The 12,120-nt window shown below is 40.6% G+C and overlaps 1 protein-coding gene across 2 annotated transcripts in view; it reads right to left on the bottom strand.

Annotated features, from left to right (window-relative positions):
• Nucleotides 1–12,120, bottom strand: part of kcnip3b (Kv channel interacting protein 3b, calsenilin) — a 48,237-nt gene that overhangs the window by 16,128 nt on the left and 19,989 nt on the right. The gene's annotated exons all lie outside the window — the stretch shown is intronic.

The following is a 12,120-nucleotide window of genomic DNA, read 5'->3' as shown; positions in this document are numbered from 1 at the left end:
CTGTTTGTCCAAATCCAGGTCCAGATATGGAAGAATATGGCCCTTGAGAGAAGGCACTTCAAGCAGCAGTAGCAGTGTCCGGAGAGGGAACTGAGAGGAGCTGTGGGGAATGAAACCTCCTCCTCTGGGGTCTACCTCCTCCACACATACTTTTCCATCACTCCCATCTCTCTGCAGCTATCTGAATTTATCTGTTGCTGCTTCTGGTTGCCACTTTTCCTCCCTCGACTCACTTAGTCAGCGCTCACACCAGCTGAGGCTTAAAACTAAAAGGCCCTGTCCACCCTAAATCCTCCACCCATCCTGTCCTTCTTGTGGTCTCTCCTTATTCCACCACACTCCTCCTTTTTCTCAGTCTGTCCATCCGATTCGCCTTTGCGCCCCGGAGCTTGCCGCCTCCTCCTCCTCCCTCTATCCCCTCTGTCATTCCATAACTTTGGCCAACCGCAGACTTTCTCTCCCCCTCTGCTCGACTCCCTCTTTCCTGCTCCAAAGTGTCCCTCCTTTCTCCACCACATCCACCGCTTTCAGAGGCGTGTTAAGAAATGTTTGAATGGGGGGCTAGACTGCGGCACAGCTTTAAAGACAGGGGATTTATTTGTAAAATAAGTCCAAATTTGTTAAGACTCACATTTAAAGCACTGGTTCTTAGCAAAAAAGGAACTGGGATGAAATTAATGACAAAAAATAAAAATTTTAAATATTCTAATATGAAACAATCAATCAATAGCTGCTTTGTATCTCCAAATCCTACAGCCATTGGGATTATGAGACAACCTGAACAGACAGGTATAAGGCCCCCACCCCATGGGAGCAAGGCTCCCTGAAGAAACAGTTTTGCATTTCTTCATGTGTGTGTCATTTTGCATATCTCGGTGGTCTCTGCATCTCTTTGTGGTTGTTTTGCGTTGTTTTGCGTCTCTTTGTGGTCGATTTTTTTGCATCTCTTTGTGGTCCTTTAGCGTCTCTCTGTGGTTGTTTTGTGTCTCTTTGTGGTCGTTTGTGTCTCTTTGTGGTCGCTTTGCATCTCTTGGTGGTTATTTTTGCATCTCTGTGACCGTTTCTTTTATCCTTTGCCTTTTCGGTTTAGTTAGTTTGCTATTCGTCTCATCTTGCTATTGATGTGCATCTTTGTAGTTGTTTTTCTCATCTCTTTGTAGTCATTTGGGGCGGCTGTGGCTCAGTGGTAGAGCGGTCGCCTACCAATCGGAAGGCTGGTGGTTCGATCCCTTGCATTTTCAAGTGTCCTTGGGCAAGACACTGAACCCTGAGTTGCCCCCGATGCTGTGCATCGGAGCGTAAATGTGTGTGAATGGCACCTTGTACAAAAACCTCGGCCACAGTGTATGAATGTGTGTGAATGGTGAATGGTTCCTGTACTATGTAATAGTGCTTTGAGTAGTCATTAAGACTAGAAAAGCGCTATATAAATACAGTCCATTTACTTCCCAACAAGGAATGTTAGCAGTCGCTTCATACAGATGTTATGTCCTTGTAATCCCTCTATGATACTAACAAGCCAATTACCTATCTTCTTCTGACTATGCACTCAGATTCCAGGCTGAATTTAAATTACCCAAATATGTGTAGTGTGGGTTTATCAGTGTTTTAAGCCCCCAACGTCTCCTTCCAGGCAGCGCTGGTTAGGGTTAGGGTTATGGTTAAGGTTAGGGTTAGGTGCCTTGAAGTCAACGGTCGCAGCGCTGCCTTGAAGTCAATTAGGTAATGGTTATGGTTATGGTTATGGTTATGGTTATGGTTAAGGTTAGGGTTAGGTGCCTTGAAGTCAACGCGTCGCGGCGCTGCCTTCGCGGAAGTCAATTAGGTAATGGTTATGGTTATGGTTATGGTTATGGTTATGGTTAGGGTTAGGTGCCTTGAAGTCAACGGTCGCAGGCGCTGCCTTGAAGTCAATTAGGTAATGGTTATGGTTATGGTTAGGGTTAGGGTTATGGTTAAGGTTAGGGTTAGGTGCCTTGAAGTCAACGGTCGCAGCGCTGCCTTGAAGTCAATTAGGTAATGGTTATGGTTATGGTTATGGTTATGGTTATGGTTAGGGTTAAGGTTAGGCTTAGGTGCCTTGAAGTCAACGGTCACAGCGCTGCATGGAAGGAGACGTTGGGGGCTTAAAACACCATCAACCGTAGTGTGGGCATGCGCACATACACACTGATCAGTTGAAATAGCAGGGACACTTCTCCACACTTGAACTTCTCCTAAACACTTATTTACTTTTTCTCTGTGAAGAAGAGCCCCAAATATTATAAATGTATTATTAAAATATTAATGTCTCAAAATCTTATTGATTCCTGGCATATGGGCAACAGTTTGTCATATTGTAGATAACATGGAAACTATGATCAGAGTGTATGAGGATGAGTGTGTACATGTGGTTGTGTGACTGTGTGTTTAGCAGGTCAGAAGAGGATAATTTATGACTCTGCACTTGCTAATGCATCTCGAGATAAGATGGGAATGGAGGTGTGTGTGTGTGTGTGTGTGTGTGTGTGTGTGTGTGTGTGTGTGTGTGTGTGTGTGTGTGTGTGTGTTAATGCATTGACTTGGTTGGAGATAGGAGACACAAATGGGAGGCCGGAGTAAGGGTGATCGATATCTTTGTGGTGAAGGCCGTGGTGGTGGAGCTCCCCTCCTCTTCTTTCTCTGCTTCTTACACTTTACCAGGAAAATCTAAATCAACCATCAATAATACAATCTATTTTCAGTTTCTAACAATAGGTGACAGTCAGTGGTGTCTATCTTTACAGTGGATAAAGGTCAAATTTACATTTCTGTCACCACTTTATAAAGGAGAGTGGATCAGGTGACAGGCATCCACACACTAAAAACACACACAACACAACACAACACACTGCATGTAGGTATCTTGGCATTATGGAATGCTTTGATGGAGTTTTTGGGTCTATTTATGTGCATTTAAGTGTGTTCTCTTGTATACCGATGCTAGTGTAGTAAGTTTATGGACTTCTGTGTATGTGTGCGGGATCATTCCTCAGGACAGGCCATTGGGACACTAACAGGTTTTTAAAAGGTAGGCTTGGCACGGCCTGCTGACACAACAGTCAGTAAAGAGGGAGAGAGTATCCAGACTGTTTCCTCTCAGTCAGACACATCAGCAAGATCACCTCTGCATCACAGTCAGAGAAAAAGAGATGCAGAAATGACACTTAAATGAGTGTTAAAAAAAAATCATGAGAAATTACTCCTCGCAGCAGCAATTTCACCATGGAAATGTGAAAGATCTATTTATTCATCTATTTGTTATGTTCTACAACTTTCAGGGCTGAAAAGTGAAGCCAATGAACAAGTGCCTTAAACCTGCATTCTTTCTATTTTCCAGCAAGGGGCGACTCCACTGGCTCCATAAAGAAGTCGATTGTATAGAAGTTTATAAGAAAATGACCATACTTCTCACTTAATTTATTACCTCAGTAAACATATTTATAATGAGTTCATGGTCTTAATCTCAACCAACCTCAAAAGTACCTCAACACTGCACTTAACTATAGTAAATGTAGTTAGTTATGGTGTACTACTCTTATGGTAAAAATCCAATATAAAAAGTAGGGCTGTCAAACGATAAAAAAAAATGTAATCGCGATTAATCACTGAATTTCTATAGTTAATCACAATTAATCGCATGTTTTATCACATGATTGAAATTCTATTATTTTGCATTTCAGAACTGTTTTTAAGTACATTAACAATGGAAAGCAATTCTTACCAGTGTATCTTGATTGGGAATCAAATGAATGCAAAGAAAGTGACTTTATGAACTTGATTTTAAGATTTGTATTTGTTTATTATTTATTTATTTACTGTAAACAAAAGGAAAATGTGTGAATCTAGTCACACATTTGAATCTAGAGTCAATATAGTGTGCATTAACTCCTAAATAATTTTGATTACTCACTGACGTCCAGTGATCACCTTGCATCACTTTGCAGCAGTTCCAGTTTGGTTTCTCCGTGTCGTACAGGCTATTTATGCGTGCATGAAACTACTGTCCCCCTCGACGGCAATGTATAAGACGGGTCAGAACATGCCAAACGTAGTCTTTAAGACTGAGTCTTCTACGATGCTGACAGGTATGCAGTTAGTTGTCACCCATTTTGCAAGAGCGGTAGTAATTTTTTTAGATTTGGTTTCATCCACAGGTCGGCAAGTAGCAATCTCCAAAATAGTGCTTTGCCTGAGCCTGCTAGCATCTACCTGAGTCACGTTAACTGTACTACTATGCTTAGCTAGCTTGTAGGTGGTAGCTCAAGCTTGATGTGCTGCGGTGATATTTTAATTCGGCTTTACACAATGTGCATATGGCTTTCGACCCGTCTAGGAGTTTTGGAAAATAAAAAGCGCCATTCAGAATTGTGTTGCTGCTGTCTTTCTCTATCATGCCTGCAACCTGTCCAGGCAAAGTGCAAAATAGTAGCCTGTTAGGCACGACGCGAAGCTGACTGAAGTGAAAATAAATTAATAAATGGCGGCATGCGATGTAATGCAATTAAAAAAAAATTAACGGGTTATGCTCGGCCCTTAATCGCATTGCGATTAACGCTTTAATACTAATAATAAAAAGCAATGCCTTTAATGTTATGTTGTAATGAACACTGAAAAAATACAAACCGCAGAAACTATCTTTGTAATTTCTACGGCAGAGGAAAGGATTTTATGTACCTGAACACACTGTTTGACTATAAAGTGATTTGTGGGACGTTAAGTGCAAACACCACAACACTGCTCACTTATCACCAAAGACACTACCGAACGCCAAGAAAATAAGACTCCTGTGGATTACCGCTTTGAAAAGAACAAGTAAGAGTGAAAAAAATAAGCGAGAAAGTGAGAGATTGATGGAGTGAATGAGTAGAGAAAAGAGTGAATGAAGAAAAAGATTATAATGCCGAAAGTGAAACTATACGAGTGCCTACCTGAGCGATGGTACCTGGCTGCACTGTGGCCGCAGTGAGAGAGGCAGCTGGGACGAGAGAGTCGCCTCCTGGCCTCCACAGAAAGAGCGGCCATCATAGCTCCCATAATGCAGCTGAACTACCTCAACAACGAGGCTAACACTGGCTAACAGGCTGCTCTAAAATACTTTGAATACCGGAGTTACCTGGATTGGACCAAAGTCTAACAAGACAAGATCCAGACTTTAAAAGGCTTTAATAGTCGTGAATGCTCAGTCGTGAGATCAATGCTAACAGAGTGCTTCAAATTTCTGAGCAGCTAAGTTTGAACTCTGGCTCTAGGAATCTCCTCTCAGAGCAAAGCTTGTAAGTCTGACTCTCATGTGCCGACAAAGGCAACTGCCTGGCACTGTAGAAGAGGTGACAGGTAAGAGAGGTATGTGTGTGTGTGTGTGTGTGTGTGTGTGTGTGTGTGTGTGTGTGTGTGTGTGTGTGTGTGTGTGTGTGTGCGTGCGTGCGCGTGTGTGTTTGGGTGCCTTTGTCAAAGGCCACATTTGAGAATCTTTTTGAGTTTGTAACACCACTTCACAGTGAGAAGAGAGAGATGAAAGAGGTTGGGATCAAACATCACTGCAGAGCTTCTGACCTTTCACATCACACACCTCCACTTTCTTTCTTTTTTTTTACCCCCGTCTGTCTCACTCTCTTCCTCTTGTCTCATCGTGCTCCACATAGAAGCGTGACTTTATAACTCCTGCCACACTCTCTCTATACAAATTATGTAGCCTATAAATTATACAATTTATTACAAGCAAGCCTCCATTATCTTACTGCAGACAATCACAAGTGCAGTATGGGTGGGCGATAAAATCCTCTATTACATTATTTATAATTTTATGTTACAATATTAAAATCTATTAAAGGAATCGTGTGAGTTTTTCTTTTAAACAAAGCAAGTTATGTTTACATTCTTCAGTAAGTTACTACCCCCGGCCAAGAAATAGTCTGGCACATTATACCATGTGTCATTTTTATGTTTCTTGTAGGGATTAAACAAACAAGATATCATCACATGTTTAGTTAGCTTCAGACAGAGCCAGGCTAGCTATTTCCCCATGTCTAGTCTTTGTGCTAAGCTAACTGGCTGTAGTCTTATATTTAGTCTTTTTTGTAGTGAGAGTGATATCAATCTTCTTATCTAGCTCTCGGCACAAAAAAAAAAAGTAAAACTGCTTCTGTAAGAAAGAGTTGATGGATAAAATAGGAGTGTGTTTTGGGGTTATTCAAATTCATCAAGTAGCCTACCTGACAAAGGTACAGCATCATACTGTTGCAAAAATATAATAAAAATCAGTTCTAGGCCTACTCACTGATTTGTAAAATTGCCTATGATTACCTAATACACTTTGATTAGTTATTAGGGATAGATGCCACTGTATAAAAATGTACAGCAAAATCGGACAGTTTTCAAAACTGTATTGTCTCATGTATATGTCATTACATACACTTGAAAACTGAAAAAGGGCAAAAACTACAAAGAAATAAGGGAATATTCTACCACCAGCAGGTGATTTCAGTTACATGTAAACATTCTGTTGCAACTAGCACAGTGCAAATGTTCCACCAAAATTGGCAGAGCCATCGTTGCTGCATCCGGAACTTAGAGCTGCACAAGACAATTGTTGGGAAGGCTAACTGTTATGTGTTTTACTCTTTTTACTTTTACTCTTGTAGGCTATGTATGTTTATTAGATTAATAACTGTGTTGTACTTACTATGGGGGACTTAATGTTGACCTTTCAAGCATAAATGTAAATCCATGATGAAGCCCTGCATGAAGTGCAATAGAGCTGCAACGATTAGTTGTTTGAGAGAAAATTGGCAACAGATAGATAGTCAAATGTCTTCTATGATAGTAAACGGAATATCTTTGGAATAATGGTTGGACAAAATAAGACTTCAAAAGAGACCATATTGGACTCAAAACACTTTTTACAATTTACTGAAATTCTTAAAATAATTGTTAGTTGCAGCCCTCCAATGCTCAATACTCCTGTTCCCAAGCAGCAGTGTAATATCCCCTCTGTCCACTAGAGGACGCTGGACACCATACAACACACAGCAAAGCGGAACAGTACCTCACATCCATCAAGTAACACAATCAGAGAGGAAAAAGAAGAAAATGAAACATGATAGAATGGATCAAATTATTTGGACTATTCCAAGATTGTATATGAGCTAACTCAGCAGTGTGTTTGTCACATCATCAGTTTCTTTGCTTTACAGGGAAATTATTAATCAGGAACAACCAATACATGGATATAACAAGAAGCCACAAAGAAATATAATATGAAAATATTGCAGCATAATCTTGCCTGTTATTGTCTGTAAATCCATGTCATGTAATCATGCACACAAGTGAATATCTGCATGGTGAGTGCATGTATTTCTTAATGGAATGCACATACAGAGCCAGCTGATCAAACAGTGAGCCCGCCGGAGTCTAAATACACTAGATAGCTGATTATACCCTCCATGACTTGTTAATGCTCAGATCTTCCCTAACAACCTGCTCCAGGGACTGAAGATGAAAACTTTTCTTCGCAATCTCCAAACTCAGTTAACAACACCATAGACATTTAAATTTGCTGTATGGCCTCTTCGCTAAACTTTCTACAGTACAAGAGCTGCATTAATCTAACACTGATCATCAGGGGGAAAAGATGGCTTTCAGGCTTTTCCCACTCCTGCTATCTCTGCCCTTTAACTGCTTGATATGTTCCAATTAAAACCAAACCCAGTCTTTCATATGAGATAATCTCCTTTTCATAAAACCACCTCAGCCTCATAGGTTCAAAGCCAACCATAGCTGTGTAATCAAAACAGGGGCCTCTTAATCAAAGCTTATTTTTTTCTCCTCTCTCTTCCTTTGCCCTGTTGCTTTATTCCTCTCATTTCTCTTTATCCAACACCCAAATATCTCTCTTTTTCTCCATCCACCCTACGCCGAAGGTAGAATTAGGTTTAGGTAATGGATCATTGGAGACCTGAACCCCAACCTGAGCAGGACTCCTTTGTGGAGATTCAAACTGGAAAATATCGAGAAGAGAGGAGAGTTTTTCCTCAGCAGAGAACATTTATCATCAAGTCTTCAGAGAGGACTTGTACCCGATACCCTTGTAACACTGCACCCCAAGGTGTCCTCACCTGTCTGCACAAACTTTAGGAGAATCTAGGACAGAAGAGACATCAGGGGATAACAGACAGAATGGGACTGATGATCATTGAAAAAAAGAACGTGAGGATGAAGAGGAAACAGCAGGGATGAGAGGTAAGATGCCAAGTGCTGATTCAGCCGGCGGTGGCTTGATGACGGGATGTGTTCGTTTGGATGGAAGGACGCAGGAGGACAGAGGATAGACTTACATCTAATCAATGATGAAGGGAAGGACATGTAGACTAACTCGAAAAGGACAGACTAGGGAAAAAGATGAACAGAACAGTAGTAAAAACGCAAATCTTACTTTGGAAAAGGTGTCAGACAATAAGAAAAAATGAATTTGATTTGAAAAAAAGAAGAGAAAGCACCTTTGAATATGAATCCCAAGAAAGTCAAGGTACACCGTTTCCTTAAGATACAATAATTAAAAAGTCTTTATAGGTAAGTAAAACGAGTATATGTCCTCCACTTAATAGTGTACTCAAGTAAAAAGTACATAAGACTCAGCCGAATGTACAAGTGAAGCCAAAACATCTTGATCGCCCCCTGGTGGCTGGCTGCGTCATAAAGGTCATAAATCCCACCCCCTTCATGTTAGGTGATGGCACATGAACCATACTCAAAAATCGAAGTACACGTCAAATAAATGTTCCCCTAAGATGGTTTCAGTCAGTTTAGGTAGTTCTTATCACGCTGATGTTTGTTCAAGTGTTAAAATTTCTAATAAGGTTGGGTTTGCTGCTATAAAAAAAAAGGGTAAAACGTCATGATTCACAGCTGTGGTTGACTCGCGATTGGTCGAGCGGGTGTATGGCTGGGACTTCGACACTGCTGCTCCGCCTCCCGATAACTACTGCGCAGACTCTGGTTTCGAAATTACAAGATGGCGGCGCCCATATCAGGGATATTTTGGCTTCACTTTTGCACAGTGGGTGGAAGTGGAGACGCGTACTCAAAATACTCAATAGGTGGTCTGGGATACTTAAAAATGGTCTGAGATTGCATCCACATTGCTCTCACAGACTGTTCCCCAATTCATAAAATACCAACGCATTGTGGCACCAACATGCATGTGCGGCCGGAAGCTCGGATTACAACACACACAGACGGAGTGTGACTTCATTCTCTGCTAAGGACGTCATTACTCCACTATGTCTTTACATATAGTAGCAAATATTTGTTTGCTGGTAGATTAATGTTCTGAATGTCAAGTACAGAACCTTTAAAGTATCAAAAGTAAAAGTATTTTGCCCCTGCAACTGATACATTATCATATATGACATGATTGTGTTTATTAACGCATCAATGGGAGCAGCATTTTACTGTTGTAGCTGGTTGAGGTGCAACTAACTACTAACCACTTTGTACAGTTTGGTAGTTTAGTCCAGTGGTTCCCAAACTAGGGGTCAGGGCCCCTCCAAAGGTGCAAAGATAAATCTGAGGGTTTGTGAGATGATTAACAAGGTAGAAAAAAAATCTAATTTCTGTTTCTTTGGTGTAACTGCAAACAACTCATATACATGTAAAACGTGACAAAGAGCCCCAACAAAACACTATTTTTTTTGTATGGAGTTTAGTTTTGTATTTTACAAGGTTAACATGTGTTTTATAATGTATGATCTTAATTTGAAAAGTAACTAGTAACTCTAGCTGTCAGATAAATGTAGTGGAGTAAAAAAAAAAAACATGTCCCTCTGAAATGTAGTGGAGTAGAAGTATAAAGTAGCATAATACTAAGTAAAGTTCATTACCTAAAAACTGGACTTAAGTACAGTACTTGAGTAAATATACTTTTCCACCACTGATTCAACATTAAATGACTGAACACTTAGTCACAGATAGTAGTAATGAAAACATACAGATTTTCTTGAAACCGCATACAACCTATACCAGTAAATGAACCCTGTTCTTGTTATTTTAACACAGTTCTATCAATGACAATTATTCACCTTTAGTTGTAAGAAGCAGCAACAGAATAGAAGAGCAAAAATACCTTGAACTAGCGTCCCAGTGATGAAGCCAAAGAAGCAGCGCAGCAGCTTGGTGATCTCCTTTTCACACTCTGCCTTGCATGAATTCATCCTCTAACCTTTGACCACCAGCACCAATGGGTGTAAAAAACAAATAAACAGGAAAAATATGGATGTCTCACAAGATAAAAACCTGCCAAAACACCCCAAAAGAAGAAAGACCCTCTATGTTCAGTCACTAAATTGGACAAATTTTTAAGTGCCCACTAAAAAACTTAAGTAAGTACTCTCCCAGAAGATGTCTACTTGGTCTGATGTTGCCTGTTTCCCTTTAGATAACTTGAAAGCTCCTTTTTAAACTGGTGTCCCAGTTTGCTTACAGGTGATGTTCACTCACTCCCTCCTCCTCTTCTCTTCTCTTTCACTTGTTTCTCTCCTCTACCCTTGTCGCCTCAGGAGGAGGAGATGGAGGAGGAGGTGAACTGCATCGCATGATGTTGGGCCCGCCCGTCCTGAAACTCCGTTCACTGTCGTCTCATTTGACCCACTCTGACAAACCACAACACACAACACTGACACCCGTTAACGCTCCTCTTGTTTCAGCCTTCGTTAGCGCTGCATGGTCACCGAGACAAGTTAATCTTACTTTCTCAGACAGGCAGAAGTCATACAGAGAGAGAAAGAAGCTGCATAGAAATATTTGACAGTTCAGTGAAGAAACTTAATCTCACTTCCCTCCCTCGTTCCTTTGTTTCGCCTCCATATCTAATCCAACTCATATTACACTTTCATATTACATCATTAATATCGCTCCTCTTCGTCTCTCAGTTTCCCCCCCATATGGCCTCATTATCTGACTCTCCTTCTATGGTGTGGGAGCTGCTTTTAATTCAGAGATTACATTTTGTGCTGAGTGAAATTTCTTACTATCAAATGAAAAATGTCACTTCTCTTTATAGAACAGATAGTACAAGAGTGGAGCTGTGTGTTAGACAGCTTCTGGGTTAGAAGGGAGCTCAATAATTAGTTTTGAAACAATGAGTCAATTTATTATAACAACTATTTTGATAATCAATCATTGTGTGTGTGTTTTTTATGTTTAATATCACTATTATAATATTGAATATATTTGGGCTTTGAAGATGTCACCTTGGGCTTAAAAAATGTAAGCATTTTGCACAATTTTATAGAAGGAACAGTGATTCTCAATCAGCGGTACTTTTGCAGTTGCCCGGGGGTAGCCTCCGCGAAAAGATTGTGGAGGAGCTCTGATCAAATTTTAAAAATTTAAATTATGATATGGTAAAAGCTCACAAAAAGCATTAAAAATTGGTGTGATGTTGATCTTTAATATATTCAATATTACAGTAACCAAATTAGCTGTATGCTGAATACAAAGAAAATGCTTTACACCAGTATGAGTCAGTTTTAACCCCTTAACACTACATGTTGCAACTGAGAGCGGTATAAACTAGTTTGCAAGCCAGAAAAGAAGTCAAAATAGATCAAAGTACTAGTAGTACAAATGTAAACTTAAAGGAGAACTCCGGGCAATTTTTACGTTAATCTTGATCGCTATATGTATATGAGTACTGTCGATAGCAAAAAAAACGAGCCGAATCGGTGCTAGCAACACGGAGCTGCTGCAGCTAATGCCGAGAGCTCCCACTCAGCTAAAACGGCAGTTATGGGGACAGTGCTCAATTACCTACTGTATTTATGAGGGGGGAATGAACTTCAAAATTTCGCCGTGAAAGCATGAACTGTCCTCTGGAGGACATCCACCAGACCAGCGGGCGCCTGTGGATTGTTGTCGGCAGCGGCAGGCAAGGGAGGCGGGGAGGAAGTAGAAGGATGCCCGGTCGGGGCTGCTAGCCTGGCTAAGGAAACTACCACGCAATTCGCCACTGCAGAGACTAATATTCACCAACAACAGCACACAAAATGGATATATATGCTACAAATACACATGCAACTGCTGCGTGATGATTATTACTCATCA

This window comes from Perca fluviatilis, chromosome 6 (genome assembly GCF_010015445.1).
Source record: "Perca fluviatilis chromosome 6, GENO_Pfluv_1.0, whole genome shotgun sequence".
NCBI lineage: Eukaryota > Metazoa > Chordata > Actinopteri > Perciformes > Percidae > Perca > Perca fluviatilis.
The sequence above is the reverse complement of the archived record's forward strand: the minus strand, read 5'-3'. Positions and strand labels throughout refer to the sequence as shown.